The sequence below is a fragment of the Lissotriton vulgaris genome, chromosome 7, assembly GCF_964263255.1.
Source record: "Lissotriton vulgaris chromosome 7, aLisVul1.2, whole genome shotgun sequence".
NCBI lineage: Eukaryota > Metazoa > Chordata > Amphibia > Caudata > Salamandridae > Lissotriton > Lissotriton vulgaris.
The window spans coordinates 247897974-247912319 of record NC_141695.1 but is presented as its reverse complement, the minus strand read 5'-3'; the positions used below and the strand labels follow the sequence as shown (position 1 = coordinate 247912319).

Below are 14346 nucleotides of genomic sequence, written 5' to 3'. Positions count from 1 at the left end.
GCCACTGTCATCGTGCCTGGACTCTGAGATTAGTGAGTACCCTACAGAAATCATAACTGTCACACATTATGTGTACTCGGGGGAGTCGCAGTAAGACTGCGCTGGGTTTAACTAAGCCAAATGGTACCTTGGACGATGTTCTTGTAAAAACAAACTTGGCAATAGATGCCGAAATCACAAAAATGCAGAAGAGGGTTTCAATCGAGTTACACGCTGCGCGCAGACTCTCCCAAACATTTGCTAATTCTAAAAAATCTTCCCTGGGAAACATTGCGTCTGCTGCATCCCCCCAACAATGGCCCAACCCGAAATCGATTATTAGCTCAATGAATCAGTACTCACAGTTGATCATTTTTTGTGACTGAATGGGTGTTTACAGTTAATCACCTTTTGTAGATTTTATCAAACCACTTAGAAATGCATCCACCTTGGAAAAATTGATTTATTCAAAAAAGTAGTTTTAATGAATTACTCCAACACAGCGAGGAAATTTCATATATACATTAATAAAATTTTTCAAACAACGAACGGTAACAAAGAGAGCAGCGTGCTTCTATAAAGGTGCCGGAAAAACAGAAGGAAAAAGTGATTTAGATAGAAAGGGTGTAAGCCTCAACAGAATAGTGACATAGGGTTATTTATAAAATTGAATTTTCTCTTTTAGCTAAACTCCAAAAAATAGGACCACTACCCTTTTTCTAAACATTATACATGCCAGTAAAAGAATGTATAAATGCTAAAAGAGAAATAAGCAATCAGTGGCCTTATTGCATAATCTTGCTGTTTTTTGTACAGCACTGTTTTTTTCAATTTTATAAATAACCCTATGTCACTATTCTGTTGAGGCTTACACCCTTTCTATCTAAATCACTTTTTCCTTCTGTTTTTCCGGCACCTTTATAGAAGCACGCTGCTCTCTTTGTTACCGTTCGTTGTTTGAAAAATTTTATTAATGTATATATGAAATTTCCTCGCTGTGTTGGAGTAATTCATTAAAACTCCTTTTTTGAATAAATCAATTTTTCCAAGGTGGATGCATTTCTAAGTGGTTTGATAAAATCTACAAAAGGTGATTAACTGTAAACACCCATTCAGTCACAAAAAATGATCAACTGTGAGTACTGATTCATTGAGCTAATAATCGATTTCGGGTTGGGCCATTGTTTCTATGCTAATATTGACTACCCAGGTCCAACAAAACCGCTTTGGGTTACCCCATTTTCTATAATGGCATCCCCCCAACAGGCTTCACGCCCCCCCCCCTTGTTGATTCTCGCCGACGTTCATCACTCCCCCCCTTCCTCCTCTCCACTACCATTAGACTCTTCCTTTATCTTCTCACCCATGACCTCCAAACCTAGTGAGGGCCAATTGCCTACTGAACAGGGAAACCCTACCACTTTGCCGGACATTCCTGCCCCTTCCTTTTCTGTAGCAAAAAGTAAAAACCTAGATCGCCAAGGTCTGAAAAAGAAAAACAATGCAAAATCTGCTTATGCTCGCAAGAAAGCAAAAATTGCAAGGCAGCAGTTTTTCAATCATAGAAGAACTCTGCCCAACACAGGGGAGTTTAAACAAACATCACCTCCAGCTACCCAGTTAACAGGGGGTGATAGCAATCTTACTTATTTTAACTCCACTGCTGCCCCTGTTTTAGAGAATCCTACCGTCCTTGGCGATAACTTAACAAGGGGAGGGCAAAATGAGCTAGGGAGGGACATGGATAAAGCGGGTGATGATGAAGACTTTCTCAAAACAGTCTGGGTTACTTTAAAACAACTATTGACACCTTTTAAACTCAGACTGTCACGCATTGAGAATCACCTTCTTGAAATGGATAAAACCTTAGTATCCCTGGCCACGCTTAGCCTAAAACAGCTGGAAGCAACATATCCCCATATTACTGAGGGTGCCCCCCAGGTTAGTAATGATGGCATCCAACCTGTACCAGCCTCTAACACTGGCATCCAAACGGCTCCAGCCTCTAAGGAGGCCCCCCTTGTTCCTTTAATTTTGCCCTCACCTTTACCCCCCCCATTACCCAAACCTACTCCTATTCCCAAACCCCGGACAATTGCAAATGTCGCTGCCCCTCCATCATCCAATCCACCAAAATCAGAGAAAAAACCTTCCAAAAAACAGGTGCAGCCCAAATCTTTTTCTAGAGCTGACCAGAAGGCGAGCAACCCTATCACTCCTCTTTTAGAGCGTATACCTAACCCACACCAAAATCATCAGAACTTTTGCGGAGGCTATATTGACCTCCCCCCTGAGGCCGGGCCCTATGTTGTTATCTTGGCTGGGGTACCTCCGCTTGACCCTGACACTGTGGAAACCCAGTGGTCCTTAAAGAACAAAGTGATCTACTGGCTAAATGTCAACAGGCAGCTCCCTCACACCAACAGGAGTAGGGTCCTAATGGTCAGGAGAGTCCCATGGGTGGGTCGCACTTACAAATCGATACCAGGAGACTGCATCGTGGTGTCATTTGCAGACCCTCATACAGCCCATCTCATCACCACATGGGATCCATATGCGACTGAACAAGCCATTGTCACTAAACCCCTTACCTTTTTTACCCTCCAAAACAGGTAGTAGAGTGTCCTGGGGCCTGTACCATAGCCCACAATCACAGATGGAAGGGGCATGGGCAGGGATGGCAACCCACTAACAACTGGTGGGAAGGAGCACCGACTATGAACTGGTTTGAATGCCTAGATCAGGTGGATTGACTGGGAATCGTCGATCTCCCACCCCGGTCGAGTGACCAAAATCACTCAATGAATGCCAGTAGTAGTGATAAATCACCACTCATTGTTAACAATCCGACCCATTTGGTGGTGGAACAACCCTGCCCTGTCCAGCGCCCCCTCTCAGTGCGGGCCACACAACATCTAGATAGGGTACATTCCCAAGTCCCGGTAGACGTAACAAGGAACGTGGGCCAAACACATCAGGAAGTTAGCGAATTAAAGCACTCACTGTTATCCTGGAATGTAGCAGGTCTGGGCAATAAGATCATGCACACACCTTGGTTGGAGACTGTGCAGAAGCATGGCATACTTTGCCTGCAAGAAACTTGGCTTGCAGAGGAAAGGCACATTATGGGGTATCGAACATTCCATTCACCCGCTGCGCCCTCTCCACAGGGTCGCAATAAAGGGGGTTTGTGCATATACACCTCGAATGTAGGGGATATAAAGGTATATAACTTCCACTCTGACCAATATTTCCAAATCCTTTCATTTAAATGGGGCACCACACAAAAGGTCATACTGGTGAATTTTTATAACAATATGCCAGTAAATGAAATGGAATTGATTTTGAATAAAATGTCAAACCACATCCATAAAGTGAGAGATCAAAACACGGGAGACCATACAGTTCTCTGGGTGGGAGACTTCAATTGTGCCATCTGCCCATTTTCTGAGTTAGGTTTGTGCGGCCTTGCAGATCATGAGGAGGATGGCCCTTTCCACTTCTCACACACCAATCTGGGGTCTCTCCTTAACAGTATTATATTCTCTTTTGATCTTACCTTCATTAATCAGGCATGCTCCCCCCCAGTTCCCTTTGCCCCAACATATAATGGAAGAGGCTGTGAAACTACAATCGACTTTGCACTGATATCCCCCACTAAACCCAATTTTATAACTTTTTGGGAGATAGGGGATGACCCAATGAGCGATCATTACCCTATTACCTTTGGGGTTAGGCTCTCAGAGGAGAAAGCAAAGGAATCTAGCGGTCCACTTTATCCACTAGAGGTCACCTTAACAAAGATAAACGGCTATGTGATAAAGTGGGAGAAATTGAACCCCACAATCTGCTTTCACAACTTCATATCATCTTGCTTTGCAGACATATTTGTCTGTTTAGAAGAAGATATTGATCCTAAGGCGATTATGGCAGCTTTCGCTAATATCCAGCTGTACATAAAAGATATTTTAACCAAGAGCCACAAAAAGAATGGGAAACACGCATGCGGGTGGTTTGACTCTAGGTGTACAGCTGCCCTAAAGAATTTGAAGAAAGCTTTAAACACCATTCCGAAAAACAGGGTTCAAATTTCCCAGGCCAGACGAGAGTATAAGAGGGAAATTAATCATCGGAAAGCAACTATGAAAAGGGAGGCCTGGGAAGCTTTGGGGGAAGCTGCCAGGAATAAGGACACTAACCTCTTCTGGAAAGTTATAAGATCAGTATACAACACAAAAGATACTGACAATTGCATAGATGTAGCAATCACGGCAGAGCTCTGGGTAGAACACTATGGCAAACTTTACACCAACAGCCAGGGGGACACCCAGAATCAACAAAAGGCAATCTTATCCTTGAATAAATCAACTCAGGATTATCAGTTAAGTGACCCCCCAGTATCCCCATACCCAATTGATCTGGTCTTTACCACCTTAGAAGTTGAAAATGCAATCAGGGAAAGCCCTCCAGGGAAAGCCCCTGGCCCCGACCACACACCAGTGGATGTCTATAAAACAAATCTGGAATTCTGGGCTCCCCTGTTAACTAACGTTTTAAATATGGGAAACAAATGCGGCTTAATTAACACCTGGTCAGACGCAATTGTAGTGCCCATCTTTAAAAAGGGAAATAGGGACGATCCTGCTTGCTACCGTCCTATATCGTTACTGGACGGCCTCATGAAAATCGCAGGAAGGATCGTCCTTAAGAGAATTCAGCACTGGGAGACAGAAAAAAAGGTCATCTCGGAACTCCAATATGGCTTCCGAAAGGGATTGGGTACCCAGGAACAATGTTTAAACCTGTCCTTATTGATTTCCAAATATACTGAGGCCAAAAAAGGGGACCTGTTTGTCACATTTGTTGACCTTAGCTCAGCATTTGATTGTGTGGATCATCTGCAGCTCTGGTCAACATTGGAACTTATTGGGGTGGATCCTACCATCGTCGTATTCATAAAAGAACTGTACAGAGATGCCGGTGCCAGAGTGAGGTTCGGGACCCAGGGGCAATGTACTCAGAAATTTGCCATAAATAGAGGGGTTAGGCAAGGCTGCATACTTGCGCCCCTTCTATTTAGCTTTTATATTAACTCTATTGTAGAGCATTTAACAAATCTGCCAAGTGACTACCCAGCCGTCAATGGTAGGCCTGTACCCATCCTATTATATGCCGACGACGCGGCAATTATGTCTAGGACTAAGGTAGGGTTGCAGAGAGCGGTAAGTGAATTCTCATCCTACATGGGGAAAAGAAATCTGAAAGTGAACATCTCTAAAACTTTCTCCATGCCATGCACCCAAAAAAACAAAAGGCCACAATGTTCGATATATCTTGACGAGCAAAGAATTGAGAGTACAGACACTTTTTGTTATCTGGGTGTTGTTTTTGAGCGGAAAGGAGCTTGGAAACATGCAGTATCTGCTAGGAAGCTTGCCTTTACCCGTGCTATTGGGGCCCTGAGAACTTTTGCAGCTAAAATTGGGGGCAAACCAACTGCCGAGATGTTACAGATCTACCAAGCCAAGTGTGTAGCGACAGTCACTTATGGAGCAGGCCTATGGGGCTTTGAAAATGTGTCCTCACTCCAAATTAGTGAGAATCTTTTTATTCGCTATTTACTAGGTGTGAGTAAATCTACTTCAACTTTTATTACTCACATTGAGACTGGCCTCAAATACCTTAGCGACACTATAAAGCTATCACCGTGTTTGCTTTGGCACAAAATCTGGACCACTATGGAATGCCAATTTAATAGAGAACTCATCACGGATTGTATGAACCTGGATGCTGCATCCAAAATCAAATGGCTACGACACGTCCGGCTGATGTTCTCTAAAATTGGACATCCTGAATACTATGATGACCCAGAGTCCCTAGAACATTTATCTAGGCCAGCTCTCAAAAAACTTTTAATCACACACCTGGAAAGCGTTAGATGGGACACTGAGAAACTCAAAAATACCACCCTGAGTTACCAAAAAATTACCCCTATTGAAGGTTTACAATTGTATCTCAGGACTGAAACTGCACCTTATCCTCGTATGCTTCTTACCAGGCTGCGTTTAGGCACTTTCTTCCGTATGGTCACTCTTCCAAAACAAATTGATTGGATTTCGCCGAACCTAATTTGCCCATGCGATGATCATTCATCACAAAGTAACATTCATATTATGTTTTTCTGTAATCTGTATTCTGCCCCAAGGAAATTGTTCCTCTTACCTCTTCTTAAACGTTGGGGCATAAGAACATGTAAAAACGCTTATTTGAAGTTACTCTTGTTAGATGAGGTGTATGTCATCTTTGTTGTTTCTCGCTTTTTAATGTCAGTGATGAAATACAGAAATTCTATGATGTAAGCCTTACATGTTTAAATTTTACTAGACGCTTTAACATGAGGCCTCCGGCCATATCTTCATCATTGCCTTTTTACATATGGAAAACTGTTTTATAGATTCTTTATAAATTTCTCGATGGGGAAAACTTTTTAAATTTGTTGTATAAAATGTACTTGTATGCTTTTATGATTTTTGCAGATAAATCGAATAAAGCTAAATTTGAGACACCAAACAAGATTCTGTTGACCGTCCATCATCTATCTGCATGCCTAGACAGCTGAATCGCCTCCACCAGCGCCTAAGTGCTTAATGGGCTGCAGATGTTATTTAGTCAAAAAGGCATTATATACATTTTTTTGTTGACATCCCATCATGAGGTTTCTCAGTAGAGGCTCTTTGGTGATGTGTACAGAGGGAAATCATTCCTGCTGAAGTTCATGTCCACTGCCCTACAGTTTAAACCCAGATGAATCCTTAGTAATTCTAGAGAAGGAAACAATGGATAAAGTGCAACTTACTGTTGCAGTGGGTATGTCCTCCTGCTTGGCCAGCAGCCTGCACTGGTGGATGGAAGGTCCTTAGTGCTCAGAGAGCTACCCTTCGTGGCGCAGCGATGAAGCCTGGCAAAGCGCTAGCAGCAATCATGGGATGCAGACTGGATCTGAAGCAATGTCAATGTTTATATCATTAATATTCATAACCTAAAGACAGAGGCACAACATTGAATAAGTCATGTGTGTGCATATCCGTCTAAAAAAAATGAATGTTTCATAGGTGGTTCATTGTTAGATCCCATTTCCATTGCCTGATTCACCTACCCCAATGGCTGCGGCTCCTCAGAGTGTCAGTAGTTTATGCCCAAGACTGTCAGGTGCCTAAAAGCATGGCCTTGGCATCCTAATTAATGACTCCAGGCTAGGGTATCTCATTTCTCATTTCTGAGTCAGTTAAATGAAAATGCAAACAGTCTGTCTTTTGATCTCTAGCGAACCATCTTAATTTCTTCTAAAAACCAATATGATTATTGTATTAATGTGTATGGTGTGATTGCCTTTTTTTTGCTGTGAGAGATATTGAATGTTAACTGTTACACAGGCCGGTGCTTCTTCAGTAAGTTACACAACAGAGTATGAGAAATTAACTTTATGCTATTGGCTTAGATGGGCTTCTACCCTGTCTTAATGAAACCACACATACAAAACGCACATATCAGGTCACAGTAGTAAACCAGTATTTTAGGGCTACTGGAGTTCCAGAGGGGTTAGAGCTTGTTTGTGCAGTCTGTGATCCATCTGTGGAGTTCGCTGGCTGCAGAGTTGATATTGGTTGTAGCAGGAGGGTGAGCGTGGTTGAGGGTGGAGTTGAGATGCTCTTCAGTGACCTTGCTCCAATTCCTGCACAGGGATATGGTGTAGGTTTGCGTGCAGTGAGTTTTGAGAAGGAGTAATGTATGCAGTGGTGGTCCATCCAGAGGGGTTGCAAGGTGTGGCAGAAGTGGTTGTTGTTTCCTCCTGTGAAGATGGGGTTGAGGGTCTATCCTGCCTTGTGGGTGGGGATGGTGACGAGCTGTTTCAATCTGATGTAGGTGGGGTTGTCCTGGAGGGTGGTAAAGTTGTGGTTCCTGAGGTTGTCTAGGTGAAAATGTAGGCCTCTGAGCAGTACGTAGTCCATGGAGGTGATGGCGTGGGGGGCAATGAGGTCTGTGATGGTTGTGGCAGTGCATGGCTTAGGAGGTCAGTCAGCAAGGGTACCATGTAAGGTTATTCTGGGTTTGGTCTGGATCTGGAAATGGAGGTTTTCCATGGGGGACGAGGAGTGGTTCTTGCTAGCTGTGGTGAGTCAGAGAGCATTCTTGTGTACAATGGCGAGTCCTCCTCCTGGGTGGTTGAGGCGGTACTTCCTCTAGATCTTGTATCCGTCGGGAATGGTGGTTGCGATGTTGGGGGTAGAGGTGGCGTTGGTCCAGGTTTCTGTGAGGAAAGTGACGTCTGGCGTCAGGGCAGCAAGGTTGTCCCAGATTTCTACTGGGTGTCTGTGGAGGGCGCATACGGTGAGGAGGATGCTGCTCCGGGGTTTGTGTGCGATGGTTCCCAATGGGTGGGGTGTAGCTGTGCGGGTCTGGAGGTGTGTGATGGTGCAGCAGCAGTGTCAGCAGGAGAACTGACCCTGGGTGGTGTTCGGCATGGACAGCTGGCAGTTGTTGTTTCTTCTGGGGTTGAGTGTGCGGAGGGCAGCTGAGTCGTAGTGCTGTGAGGTCAAAGAACCAGATTCCCTGGCGCTGGTCGCGGTCGGTCCATGAACGGGCACAGACGGGCTTGACTTGGGTACGCCTTCATTGTGTCAGCTGCTCGGCCTCACAGCGGCCATCAATAAGTAGAGTATGGGGGAGGGAGCTCAGCTGGGAGGTGGGAGCGGGAACCAGCATGGTAGGAGGGGCCATAGGGGCAGCAGGAAGGGAAAAAAAATGCAACAATGAAAAGAAAAACAGTGGAAGAGGCAACAAAGAGAAAAATAGGCACAGAAAAGTCACAAGGAGACAGACAGAAAATGAGCAAAGGTAGACAAACAGGCACAAACAAGGCACAATTACACAAACAAGGCATAGACAGGGCAGAAACTACAAAAGAGCTGGCAGAGTGGGCCAGCAGAAGAGCAAGGCTCTCCCACTAGACGACCAGGGATGAGGCGCAGGCAGGAACCTGAGGGTGGAGGAGGGCCTTGAACACCTACCTGCCAGCAGAGAGGTGCTGGGGAGCAGCGGAGCAACAACAGAGCTGTGTGAGGCGAGAGCAGAGGTCCCTGACCAGGAGGTCAGAGGTCTTGCTGCTCTGACCATTTAGTTTTGTGTCCAGTTGCTGTCCTGACACAGGTCATGTCACATTGCTTTTGGCCACTAAAAGATGTCAGAGTCTTTTTACATGCCCATTGGCCTTGACCTTCAAGATTCAATAACTATGTTGAAATTGCAAAAGTATATGATTTGGGATTTATGCTGGCCAAGGATTGCTTTTAAGTGTGTGGCATTTACTATGAGTGATTAAAGAAAGATGCGTCAGTACAGTATTATATATATTAAAGAAAAAGTTGGTTGCCTTATGAATTATTATTAGAAAAATATCAAGGTGACAATGGCCTATAATAGATGCTGGCACATACACAGTCGTCAGGAAATACATTAGAACATCCGAACAGTAAAGTGTGCTCTATGGAACAGATAACACTATGTCACCCCAATAGTGTAAAGTATATAAGAGAAAAAAACAACAACATACAAATAATATATATTGAATGTCCAGAGCACCATAAATCTGAAAAGTAAACAGTCCATCAGTTTGACAGGTCCATATTCGTAAAATAGACTCCAAGCATTGTGATGTAACTACATGTATGTATGTATGTATGTATATATGTATGTATGTATGTATGTATGTATGTATGTATGTATTTTAATGCTTATTAAGCGCAGCTGTCACCCAGCGGGTATCCTGGGGCTGAGATCAGTTCCACCATCAGTTCTACAATTTATTCTGCTCTAGGGAAGAGAAAGGTTTTAAAGTCCTTTTTAAATAGAATCAAATTTTGACTGCTCCTCAGTGTTAGAGGTAGAGTGTTCCACATTGTGGCGGCCGTAAAACTGAAGGCGCGGCCGCCCATTCTCACTCTGTTTATTCTTGGGACTTTCACTAAGAACGCTGTGGCGGATCTCAGAGGCCTAGCAGCCTGATACCACGAAAAGAGATTTTGCAATGGTATTGGTCCTTGACCATGCAATGCTCCAAAAACCAGGCACAAAGCCTTATAAGAGATCCTCTGCTGGACCGGTAACCAATGTAAGATTGCCAGGGCTCCGGCAGAAGAGGCCGAGCGAGGCAGGGATAGGGCTAGTTTAGCCGCCATGTTTTGAACCCTCTGTAATTTATGGATCAAAACCTTTGGGGCTCCTAGAAGTAGTGCGTTGCAGTAGTCTAACCTACTGAGGATGGTACTACGCACTACTTCTACTCTGGCTTCCCGCGGGAGAAGCGGCAGTATCTTCCGTAGAGCACGGAGCAGGCCCATACATGTCCCAACAGTCCTGTTCACCGAGACGTCCAATTGCAGGTTCGACTCGAACATGACTCCCAGATTGCGGGCCGAGTCTGCTGCCTCCACCGAGCCTGGAATGGAGCTAGGCCAAAAGTCTTCCGGCAATGGGCGAGGGAGTCGGTCAGAAGAGCAGTGCAATATCTCCGTCTTTGCGCCATTGAATTGGAGTGAATTGGCTTGCAACCACTCTGCTGTGGCCGACATACACTGATGGAAGGTGTCCCTCGACACTGCCTCTGAACCCTCAAAAGAAAAAATCAATTGGGTATCATCGGCATAGTTGATGACTTGAATACCGAAAGATCTTATAAGTTGTATCAGGGGGCGGAGGTACAGATTAAAAAGAATCAGACTTATCGCCGAACCCTGGGGGACACCCTGGTTCACCTGGCGTATGGCAGAGCGGAACGGTGGTAATGTTACTGCCTGTTGTCTGTTATCCAGATATGATGATAACCAGGCTAGTGCTGAGCCCATTATTCCCGCATTACCGAGACGGCTCAGAAGGACCTCATGGTTCACCGTGTCGAACGCGGCCGACATGTCAAGCAGTACTAAAAATGCTGACTTGTCCCTGTCGACACGCGTTCGCAGATCATTCAACACGGTAACCAGAGCAGTCTCAGTACCGTGGCCCGGTCTGAAGCCAAATTGAGCTTTCCCTTTAATGAATTGTTCCATTTCATGTACAGTATGATTAAAACAACAGCCGACACGTTTTCATCGTACTCGATGACTTTTTCAAAGCTCTCATAGTTTATCAGTGTACAAGTAGTACATCCAAAGTAAGTAGATAACTCGGATCCTGATCCTTGGAGCCCCGAGAACCCACAATAAAGTTAATCTGCAAAAATGCCACTTCTCACATGAACTATTACAATTGGTGTTCACAAACTGGTATGCAGTGAAAGTCACATCCAAAGGCTGAGCTGAACAAACAAAAGAACGTCATTAAAATAGAAGTCAGCCCATTTTACCAGGAGTCCTGATAAACCCAGGTCAGCTGCAGTGTCCAGGTTTGGGTCTGCGTGGTCCAGGTTCGGGTCTGCGCGGCTCCATATAAACAGCTCGTACTGACTTTCTTTTGTTTGTTCAGGTTAGCCTTTGGATACAACTTTCACTGCATACAGGTTTGTGAACACCAATTATAATAGTTTACGCGAGATGTGACATTTTTGCAGATTTCCATTACGGTGAGTCCTCAGTGTATAAATCAGAACTCAGCTCTTCAGTACTCCCTTATACCTGTGGACATTACAGAAGAAGGACTGCCTTGCCACACAGAGAACTGCTCTGCTCCTACCAGAGGACTGCCCTGTTTGAGTACAGCCTTTCTCTTTAAGAAGGAAGTCTAGACCTGCTTCCTTCATCCCATGCTAACCTGATTAACTCAGGGGCACAAAAGGTTCCCTACCTGAGTACTGCTGGCCTCTGCTGTAGTGAGCTCCTGATCCCCAAGAGGTTCTCCTCCAGGTCCTGGACACTTGGGGGCAGATGTACAAGCCCCGTGTGCCTCTTTGCGCCGCCTACGGCGGTGTAAACAATGCGCCCTATTTACAACATGAAGCATCTAGGGAGATGCGTCACGCTGTGAAGCCCTGCGTCACATTATACCTGCGTCAGGTATAATGTATGCAGGGGGGCATTCCTACACAGGAAAGCCTTGTAAAAGTGATGCAGTGAAATCTACTAGATTTCACTGCATCACTTTTAAGACGCCACTGCGTCAAAACCTTAAGCCTGCTTGAAGCAGGCGTAAGGAGTGACGCAGTGTAGTGGGAATAGGCCACAAAATACATTGCTGGATTTGAGTCGTGCCTGCGACACGACTCCAGCAATGCGTGACTTTTGCCCCAACAGATGCATCAGAATTTCTGATGCATCTGTCAATCCTTCCGCAATGATGCACCATATTGTAAATACGGCGCATCCATGGTGGTGCAAACATTTTTAGGGTAGCGCAAGGAAAGTGACGCATCTCTATAGATGCGTCCCTTTCTTCTAAATCTGCCCTTTAGTTGCCATTAGTTGAGCTTCTTCTGAGAATGGAAAAATCCTGAAATTTGAGCTTGTTATTACCTCAAACTGTCCGTTCTCACGTAGACTCACAATGACTGCCAACATAAAGCTCCAGTGAACCTGATTCTTTGCGCTACAGCGATTACCAATGAAAACCGGCAACACAAGATCTGCCGTCTGATTTACAACAACAACCGAATGCGGTGACCACCAATGAAAATCTCCAGCAACATTCATCTGTGACACCAGATCAGCTATTCGTGCTACAGAATCAAGAGACTGTGCTACCCAGCCATTTCTTTGCGTACAGTATTGACCATCAGTTATGCTCTCACCTCCACCTCGCAGCCTACAGCACTGTACACAGAAGTCTTTGTGCTGCACTTTAAGAAGGTAACGTTTTCAGCAGGTTATAACCGTTTCAGCAGCTTTGTATGTGTGGGTCCTCATCTTGAATTGCCATCTTTCAGCACTTGGAGACAGTGGAGTTTCCTAAGGTGGGGTGATGTCAGTCCATTTGAGGAGGTTGAGGATGATTGTAGCAGCTGAGTTGGTGTGAAACAGTGTTTAACGCTGTAGAGAGGTCTAGGAGGATCAGGGACGCTGTGTCTACATAGTCTCCTCAAATTCTAATGTCGACAGTGGAAAGGAATCAGGGCGGCCTTAGTGCTTCAGTCCCTGGAAGCCGGCCTGGGAAGTATCCAGAAGATTGTTGTTCTCCAGGTTGATGGCTTTCTTGAGTACTTGACTGGGAAGCGCAACTAGAGAGATTGGGCACTAGTTCTTGAGTTTGCTGGGGCCAGCTGAGGGTGGGCCTGATATTTCCATGTTTTAATTGAACGGAGAAGGTGGCTGTGGTGATAGAAGCATTGAGAATGGAAATGAGTTTGCTGCTGACTTCCTTGCTCCTGAGGTTGAAGAAGTGTTGGATGCAGGAATCCGTGAGTGTCCCAGCGTGGAGGGAGAACATGTTGGGCGTGTCATTCTGTGAGGTGAGCTGTTCCCATGCGATAAAAGGAGGATTGTGGTTGGTGTCAATCAGCGTTTAGTTACCCGGATTTGCAGTGTACCACGTCTCTTTTGGCTCACTTTCGACAGCCTTAGTGGGTCACAATTCTTGCCATGCAGCACGTTGATTTTCCAGCAGTTTTCAGGGAACTGGTCCCACTAATCCAAGGGAGTCTGATTCGGCTTCTGGGGTCCACTGGAGTCACTCTTGCTGGGGCAAAAAACCTTTTGCCACAGACACCTGTCAAACACATTGTTCCAGTATATGGTCTCTTCAGGGCACGTAAGTGCCATATCTTTGCATGGGGGCAGAGTCTAAAGTCCTGTTGTTGACATCTTATTTGTGCTTTTCCTCACATTCAAAGTCAGAACTGAGGTCCTGGTGTCAGTGGAGCCCCTTAAATCCTAGTTTAGGGGATGTTAAGTGTGTGAGGGACAGTGGCCAATGGGCTTCTAATCCCTGCGACTAACCTGTCCCTGGAGTGACAACATCATGTGTTTGTACACACTTTCCTACCCAGAGTTCTTCTTTTAGGGTCTTACAACATAGCTGAACCCTTCCTTGTCTGTACAGACCTCCTAGCTCACACTAAAGGTATGGCTAGCCTTTTAAAGGTGTACTCCTTCTGAATAACTTGTTTTCTCACCTGTCAGACTGGGCAGGGCAGGAAGGGCCTTGTACTCAAATGAGGGACAAGGAATTACACATCAAGGGCAGTGAAAGCCTTTAGGGTCACTGCCTTGAGGACTGTAAACACTAGTCATCCTGGGAGGGAAGGCTTGTGACCTCCTTCTTGCCTTAATAATAATAATAATAAAGTAGTTTATAAAGCGCATGGTTACGCCATCCCGGCCTGTCCCCTTGCTGTGGAAAACAATTTAGCAGACAACAGTAGCACCGCTTTCGCTTACCCAC

The 14346-nt window shown here is 45.2% G+C and overlaps 1 protein-coding gene across 1 annotated transcript in view; it reads right to left on the bottom strand.

Annotated features, from left to right (window-relative positions):
* The window catches only part of LOC147701306 (putative methyltransferase DDB_G0268948), a 115001-nt gene extending 108071 nt beyond the window's left edge, over positions 1-6930 (bottom strand). Inside the window, exon 1 of the mRNA XM_086928619.1 lies at positions 6836-6930. The gene's annotated coding sequence lies outside the window, so the exon portion shown is untranslated. The remainder of the gene's footprint in view (positions 1-6835) is intronic.
* Between the last annotated feature and the right edge of the window lie 7416 nt (positions 6931-14346).